We start from the raw sequence: 12,335 nt of genomic DNA on the forward strand, positions 1-12,335 counted from the left end.
GTAACAATGAAAATGGTAAGACTATAATGATCTAGTCTTTAACTCCATCAGAAACCTGGGAAGGATCAAGTATTACCTGAGTAAACAGGAAGTTCAGAGCAAGCAACTTCCATATCTGTAGAAATGACAGAGACAGCTGGCTGCATGGATATCCATAAAGTATATATGCTGGTTTATTTTAGTAGTTTTCCCCTCTATCTAATGTCTCTCAGGAGCTTTTGTTTTCTGTTCATTAGCATTTAAAAACTGAATGCTAATAAAGTACTATATAGGTTCCAAACATCCTGTGTTATGATATTTCCCATCCTTATGTGGCTTCTTATTATTATATTACTTTACTCTCTCCTTAAATACTTTATATTTTCAAACTATTTTTTCTATGACTTCCTTTACTCATTTTCTTTTTTTCTTCAGCACCTAAGCACATATTTTCCCAAGCATACTGAACCTGTTCAAAGGATCTCTCACTCTAGACCTGACTGTATGCAGGCATGGCTACAGAAAAATATTGCAAAGTCCTTCTGGGCATCTATAGGTTACTTTTGCTGCTCTGCTCAGCACATGGATACATGTGCCTCCACTTTGGACCCTAAATGTAGTCAGACTTTTATTGGGCTGCCAGCTCCCAAGTAATGATATGCTTTTTATTGAGTATGAAAGCTTGGTCTTAGCTTAGGCTTGTTTCCAACTAGCTCTTATAACTTAAATTAACATATTTATAGTAATCTATGTTCTGCCATGTGGCTTGTTATCTTTCCTCCACACTATACATCCGACTTCCTCTGCTTCTGGCTAGTGAAATCCTCTGTGCCATATCCTTTCTCTGAGTTCCTCTCTCTCCCCAGAAGTCTTACCTATCCTCTTCTACCTAACTATTGACCATTCACCTCTTTATTAAACGAATAAGAAGGGGCCTTAAGCAGGTGAAATAAAATAGTGACACAAGTTCATACAGTATGATCCAATATCCTGCAACAAAGAGTTAATTCCCAAGTCCTCATATTAGTTCACAAAAGAGAAATAAGAGTAACATTGGCCAAATCATTTTATGATGTCACAACCAAACCAAATGAAAACTTAAGGCAAATTACAGACCAATTTCCCTTATCAATATAAGAGCAAAAATTCCCAATTAAATATTTTCAAGACAAATCCAAGAATAGTTCAAAAATACCATCCACCACAATCAAGTAGGCTTCATTCCAGTGATGCAGGGATGGATCAACATATATAATATACCATATAAACAAACTCGAAAACAAAACAATCAGATGATCTCATTTGATGAATAAAATGTCTGTGACACACTGCAACACAACTTTATTAAAAATAAAAATATGGTATTGGAGAGAGATTAAGGATACACAGGACATACCTCAAAATAATGAAGGCAAGCCCATAGGAAACATAAACTTAAATGGAAAGAAACTCAAAGTGTTCCACTAAAATCAGAAACAAGACAAGGTTGTCTATACTCTCCATATCTACTCAATATAGTACAAGTCTTAGCTAGAACAATAAAACAATAGAAAGAACTCAAGAGGATACAAACTTGAAAGAAAAAAGTCAATGTATCTTTAATTTGAGATGATATGATATATATGTGACTCCAAAACCATTAGGAAACTCCTACAACTGATAAATACTTTCAGCAAGGTAGCTGTATATAACATCAAAACACATAAATCAGTATAACTCCTATATTCAGATGGCAGATGAACTGAGAAAGAAATTAAGGAAATAATACTTTTTTAAAATTGCCTCAAATTATGGGCACTATCTTGAGGCTGCTCTAACCATGCAAGTGGAAGACTTGGATGATAAAAGCTGTACGACTTAATAAAGAAATGAAAGAAGAATTGAGAAGATGGAAACATTTCCCATGCTTATGGATTAGTAGGGTTAATAAAATAAAAATAGCTATCCTACCAAAAGCTATCTACAGATTTAATACAATCCCCATTGAGATCCCAACACAACTCTTGCCAATTATAAAACATAATTTTTAGCTTTATGTGAAAACATAAAAAGACCACAGTATAGCTAAAACAATCCTGAATAATAAAAGAACGGAACTGATATCACCATCCCCAATTTCAAGCTTATTAGAGAGGTATCATTATAAAAACAGCATGCTAATTAATATAAAATAAACATATTGACATATTGATAAGTGGGGATTAAATTGAAGACATACACATAAATCCACACATCTATGGACACTTGATTTTTGATGATAAAAGAGTCAGAAATACACATTGTAAAAAAAATATAGCATCTTCAATAAATGCAGCTGGTCAAACTGCATGTAGAAGAATCCAGATAAATCCATACTTATCCTGTAGAAACTCATCTCCAAATATATCAAAGACCTTATCATAGAATAGATACACTGAACCTGATAGAAGACAAAGTGGGGAATAGCCTTGAACTCATTGGCACAGAAAAAGGCTTACTGAACACAATACCACTACATTAGCAAAAGCAATAGATCAGCAATTAATAAATGTGATATAATGAAATTAAAGAGCTTCTGCATGGCAAAGGACATTATCATTCAGACTAAGTATCAACCTACAGAATGAGAAAAGATTTTTTTTAACAACCTACACATTTGATAGAGGACTAATATCCAAAATTATAAAAAAGAAAAAAAACTAGATATCAAGAAAACAATCCAGTTAAAACAACATTTTACAGAACTAATCAGAGAATTTTCAAAAGAGGAAACTCAAGTAGCTGAGAAACACTTAAAGAAATGTTCAACATCCTTAGCCATCAAGTAAACACAAGTCAAAACTACTTTAAGATTTCATGGTACACACATCAGAATGGCTAAGATCAATAAAACCTGACAGCTTGTGCTGGAGTGGTTGTGGTAGAAGTGCAAATTTATACAGTCACTACAGAAATCAGTGTGGTGGTTCCTCAGGAAGACTGGAATCAACCCCCTCAAGATCCAGTGTATTACTCTTGGGCATTGTACTGGATAGTTTTATGTCAACTTGACATAAGCTAATATCATCTGAGAGTAGGAAACCTCTATTAAGGAAATGTCTTCATAAGATAGTGCTGTAGACAGGCCTGTAGGGTATTTCTTAATTAGTGATTGGTGGGTGGTGCCATCCTTGGGCTGGAAGTACTGGGTTCTATGGAAAATGGGCTGAGCAAGCCATGAGTAGCAAGCCAGCAAGTAGTACTTCTGCCTCCAGGTTCCTGCCCTGTTTGAGTTTCTGTCCTGGAATCCTTCAATAATGGACTACAATATGGCTTAATAAGGCATAAGCCTTACTTTTTAAATCAAAATGGAATTCTAATAATTTTGCTATGTAATAATTCTGTGTGTGTTAATGAATTAATTTAAGTCATCATTCCTACATTGTAATGCACAATGTGAAGAAAAATGCCTAACATAGAGAGTCACCCATGAATCACCTTTCCAACTCACTGTTGTAGAACCTAGGTTCTGTATTAGGTGAAGATTTAAAGTATTCTAAAAATGTCTATGATTTGGGGTGAGCTCTGTTCCCTCTACACACAACACCAGTATAACAGTATTATTATTGTTTTGAATCAACTTATTGGACTTAACCTTCTATGTCAACTTCATTTCCATAAAACACAGGCATCCTCTAATTGTACCATTCTGTCCCCCATTTCAGCTAAGACACCTGTGCATTTTTAAAAGCTTCATTTTTTTTGTTTCTCCTCTAATCACAAAATGTACTCTTGTCCAAATCTTCTGACACCCTGAGCAATAAAAATAATAAATAAGAGGACTCAAGGCTCTCCTTAGAGTTTTAAGATACCAGCAAAGGTGACCCTGAAGAACTATGATGGTGTGTTATCAATTAGTTGCCATTATCTAGAAAAATGAGGCTAAATGGTCCCCTGTTCTGCCTAGTTTTATATTTCATAATTCTAGCAGAAATTGCGCATTGCAAATTCACATGGTGATTTTCTGGATGGACTATGCTCAGTCTCCTCTGTCCTGGATTCTCAATGGCCACTTTAAATCTCTTGGCCACCAGTAGAGATAATGTGCTCAAGATGACAAATTACTTCAATAAAAGTTAGCATGAGGAAAGTTAAGTCACAGATTCCCAAGGTTGGGGATATTCAGCTGTTATTGAATGAAGGCAAAATTACAATGCTAAAAACAAAATAGACTTTAAAATGCATAAAATGAAAGTCTGCCTCTGAAAACTACTGTATCCATGAGGCTAAATTTGACATAAGATATTCATCATCAAAATTTAATTTTAATACTTAGCCTATTTAGAGGCTTCATACTTCAAAAGCTTTGCACATATATGGTGCCACTCTGACTTAATTAAGAAAAGTCTATAATATTAGATTAGGTGACACCTTTGGATTATTACAGAATTGAGCTTATATTCTACAGTAATACTTTTCTAATAGCAATGTTCATGTGCCTATATAAATTATTTGAAACAGATACATATGATTTATTACTTTGGTAAAGAGATGAAGTTTTACCATTTAAAATATCTTTCTGGAAATGTATTATAAAGACAAGTGGGCAAAATATATTTTTAGGTGGAAAACATCTCTAAACTTTTAACTTAATAGAAAGTTGTAAGTGATAAGTAATCAGAGTTTGATGTGCTTTTCATTCACTGCCCAAATTTAAGATTATGTTTGGCAAATCTCAAACCCAACAAATGTATATTAACATCAGCTGTTAATTACAGTACATGGCATAGTATGTTTTACTAGGATTTATTTGTATTTGTTTATTGTGGGTATAGTGTGTGAGAGAGTGTCAATATGCATGTGGTGACAAGAAGACAACTTTTTAGGAGGAGTCTGTTCTCTCTTTCTATCCTATTTTTGAGGCAAGTTCTCTCTTGCTATTAGTTGCTGCGCAGCATGTTCAAGCTCCCTCCCAATTCTCCTATGGTTTCCTGCCCTGTCATGGTCAGAATGCAGGAGGCTGGGATTACAGGTGTAAGCCCTGCATCTAGGGTGGGATAGCCACCAGTCCACCAGTCACAAGGTAGTATAGCAAGTGCTTTTAACCTACTAATCATTCTCACAAGCCATGCTTTACAACTGGTTAACCAGTGTGTTTTGTTCTAGAATCTAATTTACAACTTCCAGTGCATTCACCTCCAATGTCTCATTCCCTTCAGATCTGCCTCCCTTCGTCATTCAAAAATTTGTACGTTCTGAAAATACTGATCAGCATTTGTGCTGCCTGATTTTATGTCAATTTGTTAAAAAGCTGAGGCATTTGAGAAGAAGGAGTCTTAATTTGGAAAATGCCTCCAACAGACTGGACTGTGAGCAAACCTGTGGTTATTTTTTTTGACTGATGATGGCTGTGAGAGGGATCAGCTTAGTATGAGCAGTGCCACCTCTGAGCTGGTGGCTACAAGTTAGCAGGGTGAACAAGCCCAGAGGAGGAAGACTGTTTTCAGCACACCTCCATGGCTTCTGTTCCAATTTCTGCCTTCAGTTTCCTGCCTTGAATTCCAGCTCTGACTTCCTTCAGTGATAAACTGTGATATAGAACTGTAATACAAAATAGGCCCTTTCTTGCACAAGTTGCTTTAGGTCATAGAGTTTTATCACAGCAATAGAAACTAAATATGGTAAGATTATACTGAGATCATGATTGTGTGTGTGTGTGTGTGTGTGTGTGTGTGTGTGCGTGCGTGAGTGTTTGTAATATCAAGAATGCCAATGAATTGAATTACATCAGGAAGTTGTAAGGTAATTATTTTACTTTATATTACACATATCAGCACACAACTTCTTGGACTAGAAGAACAGAGTCATTACTCTTTTTATTTTTAAAGGGATTTTATTCTAAAATTAACACATGTTGGTCTTTTTACAAGAAAGGAATATAAATCTATGTGAATAAAGGATGTCCCAATAAGGTAAAGTAATTGGCTAAAATGTTGTTAATAGAAGGTAAATAACAGGTGGCTACATTCCACTGAGGGCACATTCAAATTGTCCTCTAAAATATTAGCATCTATAAAGATCATCTAGAGCAAAGGTGCCAGTTCCTAGGTAAATATACTCAAGGTCCATTTGTTGAGGTTGAGCGGCAAGTTTGAAAAGTCATATACACAATTAAGAATGTGTAATACAAATATATATATATATATATATATATATATATATATATATATATATCTTTTTCTAAAGATACTGTGATCTGCTTCATCAGAGTTTCTTTACAGATAGAATCTCTTAGAAGGTTTAGAAACACTGATCTATACAATGTCTATAACCAAAGATAGTTACACACTTAACTTGTACTTCACCTAGGTCCTCTCAATAGTGAAGGAAATTTTAATCATATTATGCTATGCCATCTCTTGACCAGAATATACTAGTCATAACATGATATTTAATATACAATTATTTCTAAGTCATAGAGTAAGGAAGTGCGCTTTGGCCTCCTGAATGCTGACATTGTAGGCATGAGTCACCACATCGAGCCAGGTCTTCAGGCATTTATATGGTAGGGACAAACTGATATCCATCAACTCATTGTTTGTAATCAGATGATCAACTGAAATCTCTAGAGAAAAACTGCTACACACAATTTGTCATCATCTTCCCCTACTTTGTTCAAAGTCATGACAAGGCAAGTCTCTGATTTCATGTAAGTAAATCATGACTTGAATCCTAACAACCCTTTATCATACTAAGAATTTAAATTGTTAAATAAAATACACATGGAAAACTTGAAGATAAAAGAGGAAGCTTAATAGGAATCCTGTCAGAAAATGGAATTTTTAGGTTATAATATAAGGTGTACTTTACTTAGCAAAATTTCATAGTTGTAGTGATAATGAATCTTGTTTTATATCGGTTGGTTCCTAAGAAGTAGATATCATGGAAAAATTGGCAAAATCTATCAAAATTATATTCATTAAATGTTTCAAGATATACTTGATTCCTTTAATGAGCTCAACTTATATTCAGCTTCAAATAGCAATTGACAGAGGATCAGTACAAAAATGTTATCTTATTGGACTCTTTCTAAGAATTTTGATATACTATCTTTATGTCTCCATTGTAAAACTAATTAAAGTGGAAGAATTAAATAAGTAAAATAAATAGAAAAAATGTTTAAGTTCTATATCTGGACACTATTCAGAATGACATCCAGTAAGAAATTATGATACACACCTGGAAAAAAAATCTAACTATTTAGGCTATTTAAGTTCTGTCTGCAATAAACAGTTATGAATATATTTGTTTTCTAGATAAAGCATAATTATGTTTTGAATATTGAAAAAAATGTTCTGCTAGGGCCACCATGCTTCTGAATTGTCTAATAGACAATGATTAAGTTAGTCCTGTGAAAATTTTGTCCAAGTAAAACTGGATAGAATACTGCAGAGAGGCAAATAGTGTGTCCTGAGTAGAAGACCATTTTGTAAAGGTCATGGATAGATCTAAGTTTCCTATATTAGAACATAGCAAGTATTCCTGTAAACACATAGCAAGGATAAAACAAAAAGGACCATTCACAGATGTACTATAGGCCCTCCATTTTTAAAATGGAGTTCAGCACTGCTGATATAACATCTGTTACTTCTGTTGTTCTACAGAGACTAATGATGCTTGAGTAAACATCTACATGATCCCTGCCAGGCAGTGTATGCATTCCAAATGTGTGCCAAATCCACCAAATCACCAGGGGAACTTTTCCTTAAACAAATAAACAACAAGTTATAAATAATCAATATTTCCCAACGCTACAATAAAATGATGTTTTAAAATATCCAGGGCTGACCAAATGTAGGAAATATTAAAATTCTTAAAAAAATATATGCCCTTTTTCTCATATTCTTAGATGTCTTTGATGCTTAACTGGTAAATGTTAGAGCAGTGTATTTAATATATTGTTCAATAAAATGTTTATTATGCTTTAACATCAAGAAGAGCACCCAAAGGTCTAGAAAAATTGAACACCATGAAGAGAAGTATTTGATAAAAAGTAGGGTTTTAACTACTTGATCTCAGACTTCAAGAAGAAGCTAGGAGAAAGTGTAAAAACTTTATAGCAAACACTGATAGATGGGAACAAATACTCAACATATCTGTAACTATATTTCAGTAAAAATTAACAAGCAAAGGGCAATGTTTTCCCACTGAAGTTTAGTGTAGGTTCTAGAATCTGTTGAATACTGCTTAATCAAGTTTACGCAATTAACCAGAACATGGAACAAGTCTTTTCCTAATATAGACTTTTTCTACCCCAAGTACTTAAAGACAACAATGTGCTAATTCTAATTATCTGTAATGATTTACCTAATCCACTAATTAAGCTTTTCAAGTTAAGTTTAAAAATAATCAGTGCCTGATAATGAATACTACTGATTCAAAAAGTTAGTGTTAACCAAGTACCTGTGACTTTTGTTAAAAAAAAAAAAAAAAAGTTACTTTCATTCCATGTGTTACTGTTTAATTCTCATAGTCTGGTTTGCATCTGTGTCCCCAGAAATGGCAGACTGGGAAGTGCATATGCATCCAGGAGCAATCATGCAAGTTGGACCCAAATCTTTAATGACTATACTATTGCTACATCCAAGTCTTCACCCAATCATCCGTATTACTTAAATTTCTGTCAACAGGTAAGAGACTAGTAGTTAGCTAGCATAGTGACCTACAGAAAATTAGTTGGCTTATTCAAGGTTAAATTTTGTTGTATCAAAAATGAAGAAGCTAGAGTAGAAGTGCTTGGAAGTTTGTTTTGTCTTCTAAGTGTTAGGACTGCAAATGAAGTAGATCTTAATTGTATCACACATAGCCCAAACTAGGTTAAACATAACCCAAAAAATTATCAAACTTTTAACACTAAATAATGAACTGTCCTAAATAATCAATATATTAATGATGACATGAGTTTAAAAATGAGTACCCAATTCATCTAAATAAATGAGTTGATAAATAGGCAATGATGTATGGCTTTCCCATGACCTGAAAGATTTTTTATTAGATTTAGTCAATAAACAAAGGATTAAATGTCTAGCTAAAACTTCTAAGACTTTGAGCAAATTGCCTAGCTAGAAAAAGGATCCAAACCATCTGCATGAAATCTTCCTTGGAGCTATTTCTCTAAGTCCTTTCTTCCCTAAATGATTGCCTTTGTCACAGCACTCCAGACTTTCAGTTGTTCCATTCTTTAAATTCCAGTACCAATTTAACTCTACCTATGTTTGCCCTTGGTTGGTTTTCAATATCCTTCTTGTCTCCCTGGACAGCTAATCTAACAATCAAGAACCTTGTTTGTATCTCTCCCCTCCCCCTGGCCACTGATTTCCAGTTCAAGGCTGTCTACTGCCTCCTTGTGAACCACTGTAACATTAGGATGTTGAATTGATATTAATAGTAAAATGTGAGAGCAAGAGAAAGCAATTGGGAAGGAAAAGGAAAGGAGGAGAAAATGTCAGAAGAGAAAAGAGAAAGGGTGATGGGAGGGAAAGAAAGGTGATGGGAAAAGGAGGGGGAAGGGAGGAGATGGAGAGGAGAGGAGACTAAAAAGTGAAAACATCTATTCTTTCACTGTTGTCAAGTACTTACAATGCATTCTATACTCATCCTGCTTTTTTTTTTTTTTTTTAACTCCTCCTTATTCTTTTCTCTTTAGCCTATGAGGTATTCAACAGTTTTATGACATTTCTCAGTCTTTGTCTCTACCTGCCAATTACACCCAATGAATGCATGATTGAAGAGACCCACATTTTGTTCATAGTTCTTACATCACTCAGTGCAAAATAGTCTCTTACTTGGATTGTGTTGCTTTTTGTTTTTGAAAGTTGAATTATTAGTTAAATATTATACAACCCTCATATTTTCCCATTTACTATCTTGCACAGTTAAAGTTTGTCTTGTTGCCAAAGTGTATTCCTAAGTTTGATCATAATATGCTTCGTGTATACATATCTATAGATTGGCTATATGTATTCTTAGAAATAAAACTAATTTTTAACTCTGTAATAATATAAAAGGTATTTTTCACATACTATGGTAGCAAATGAAGTCTATTTTATTTTCAAAAGTAACATATTTATTGGGAATAATCTTGAGGGCAGTGAAATGATGCAAGGTTTTATGGATTAACAGAAGAGAAGGAGGTCTATTTTTGATGTGAGAAAACATTTTGCTGCACAACTGTAATTAGGAACAAATCAGAGATTAATGATGCAATATATTCTAGAGCTTGAACTGACATGAAATAAGAAACAATTTTCTCAACTTTAAGTGGTTTGCAAATATTATTTCTGTACTTTGCTTCATGCACAGAAAATAATGGAAAGGGAATTTAATGTTCAGAAACTTCAATATTTATTCTTAAATGTGAATTGTTGGATTGCAGGAATATTGCATTTCCTCCAAAAGAGAATAAAACCTATGTCTACTAATTAGCTTCTCTATGAAAGCCTTCCAGACAATTACAGGGTAATACCACTGGTCAATGCTTTAGGTGCTTTTCATTAAAGGTATAGTGTCGCTAGCAGATAAATTGCTTCATATAAAAGCACTTACCACAAAGCCCTATAATGGAAGGTTAAGTGCTATCCTTAATTACTAATTTCAACCCTTATATTTTGCAGTGCAGGCACTTTAAAAGGAAGCAAATATAGTCCACTGGTTCTGTCCCTGTTTCTCTGATTATAGGATTTGGTGGTAAAAGCATTAGTCTAGTGGCTTTTCTAATGAATAATAACCTCTCCAAATTTTTAAAATAAAAATTGCCAAACCACAAGCTGATGTAAAAGATATATACTAAGCCATGATATTGAACTCATACTTAAAATCACTTTGTTCTAAAAAAAAAAATAAAAAAAAAAAAAAAAAAAAAACTTTAATGTAGATCTCTCACATTTGGAAATTTATCTTCAGCCTTTACAGCATTGTTACTTTTAAAGTATCAGAAGAAAAGGGTGTTTGAAAGTTTCTTATCTTTTTCCCTCATCAGCATCATGCTAAAACACACACAGAGTAGATGATTAGTGGACACATGGTGAGGTCACTCTGCTCTTTACAGCATTAAGGTCGTACATACAGAACACATTCAGAATTTTATCATGTGTAGCAGTTTCTAATGTGTCTTCACATGGATAACATGTATGCAATTCTTCACAAGGCTATAATATTTTTATACGTCAGTTGTTTCATGTGTCTTTCATAATAACAACTGGAATGGTTTTCACTCTTTATTTAGTAATTATTAATTAAATTTCACCTTAGTGAAAGTGCACTTGGAATACATGCCTAGATATAAAATATTACAACTATGACAACTATTGTAAATATTTGTTTCTTAATTATTAAGCTCTATCAGCTTCTAATCTTTAAATATGTTTCTGGTAATGTCTCCCTTTCTTTTTCTTTCTCTCTCTCTCTTTCTATCTCTATCTCCTTCTTTCTTTCCTTCCTTTCTTCCTTCCTTCCTTTCTTCCTTCCTTTGTCTTTCACTTGAGACATGGTCTCTCTTTGTAGCCTTGGCTATCCTTGAGTTTACTATGTTGCCCAGGGTGCTCTCATAGATTAGGGTGATCTGGATGTTTTCCAGAATACCAACTTGGTAAACACTTATTGAATGCTTACTACTTCTCAGTATTACAATAAATTCCAGACCCATTATTTATTTTCTTGACTTTACATCCTATCCTAAGGAAGTTAGTTTATTATATTTAATTCATCAAATATTTGCAAAGCAGAACAGATTAGGGCAGAATTGTGAAAATGAAGAATGATATAATTCAGAAAAGTGTCAAAGACGTTTCATCTGCTAAGTATTAGTTCTTCATAGAGAAAATGTATTTACTTACTAAGTTATTTAATTAATAATTAGTTAAATTATTCTAGGAAGTGAATAATTCCAATAGAGATATTCCTTTTAGACTCATTCTTGTTATTAGTTTTACTGTGTAAATTGTAAATTGGTTTTATGTTTTTATTTATACCACATGATAAACTATGCTCTGTATAAAAAAGGAAAAAGAACATTGTACATACTTCATTTGAGTAACACTATTATATCAAAGTTCTCATAAATCACTATGGCTATATGAAGATGAAATGAACTCCCTTTACTCATAGCTACATATGCAGTACAGTGTTTCTTGTAATTGTGGGGTTCTTGTCATTTCACTCCAGGTTGCATCTCTTCCTGCCTCTGGCTCTCTTTACACATTTCATGAGTTTCTGTTGTGTGCCACTGTCAACAGAACAGCTTTATTTGCTCTCAGAAAAAAAAAAAAGTGTTATAGTATTCCTTCCCTTGGATTTAAATTTTAACTGTTACTTTTAACAAAGCCTTTCCTTTGTTCAAA

The 12,335-nt window shown here is 33.6% G+C and overlaps 1 protein-coding gene across 39 annotated transcripts in view; it reads right to left on the reverse strand.

Annotated features, from left to right (window-relative positions):
* Nrxn1 (neurexin 1) overlaps positions 1 to 12,335 on the reverse strand; it is a 1,037,700-nt gene that overhangs the window by 151,668 nt on the left and 873,697 nt on the right. The window lies entirely within an intron of this gene.

Source organism: Phodopus roborovskii, unplaced genomic scaffold (assembly GCF_943737965.1).
Source record: "Phodopus roborovskii unplaced genomic scaffold, PHOROB, whole genome shotgun sequence".
NCBI lineage: Eukaryota > Metazoa > Chordata > Mammalia > Rodentia > Cricetidae > Phodopus > Phodopus roborovskii.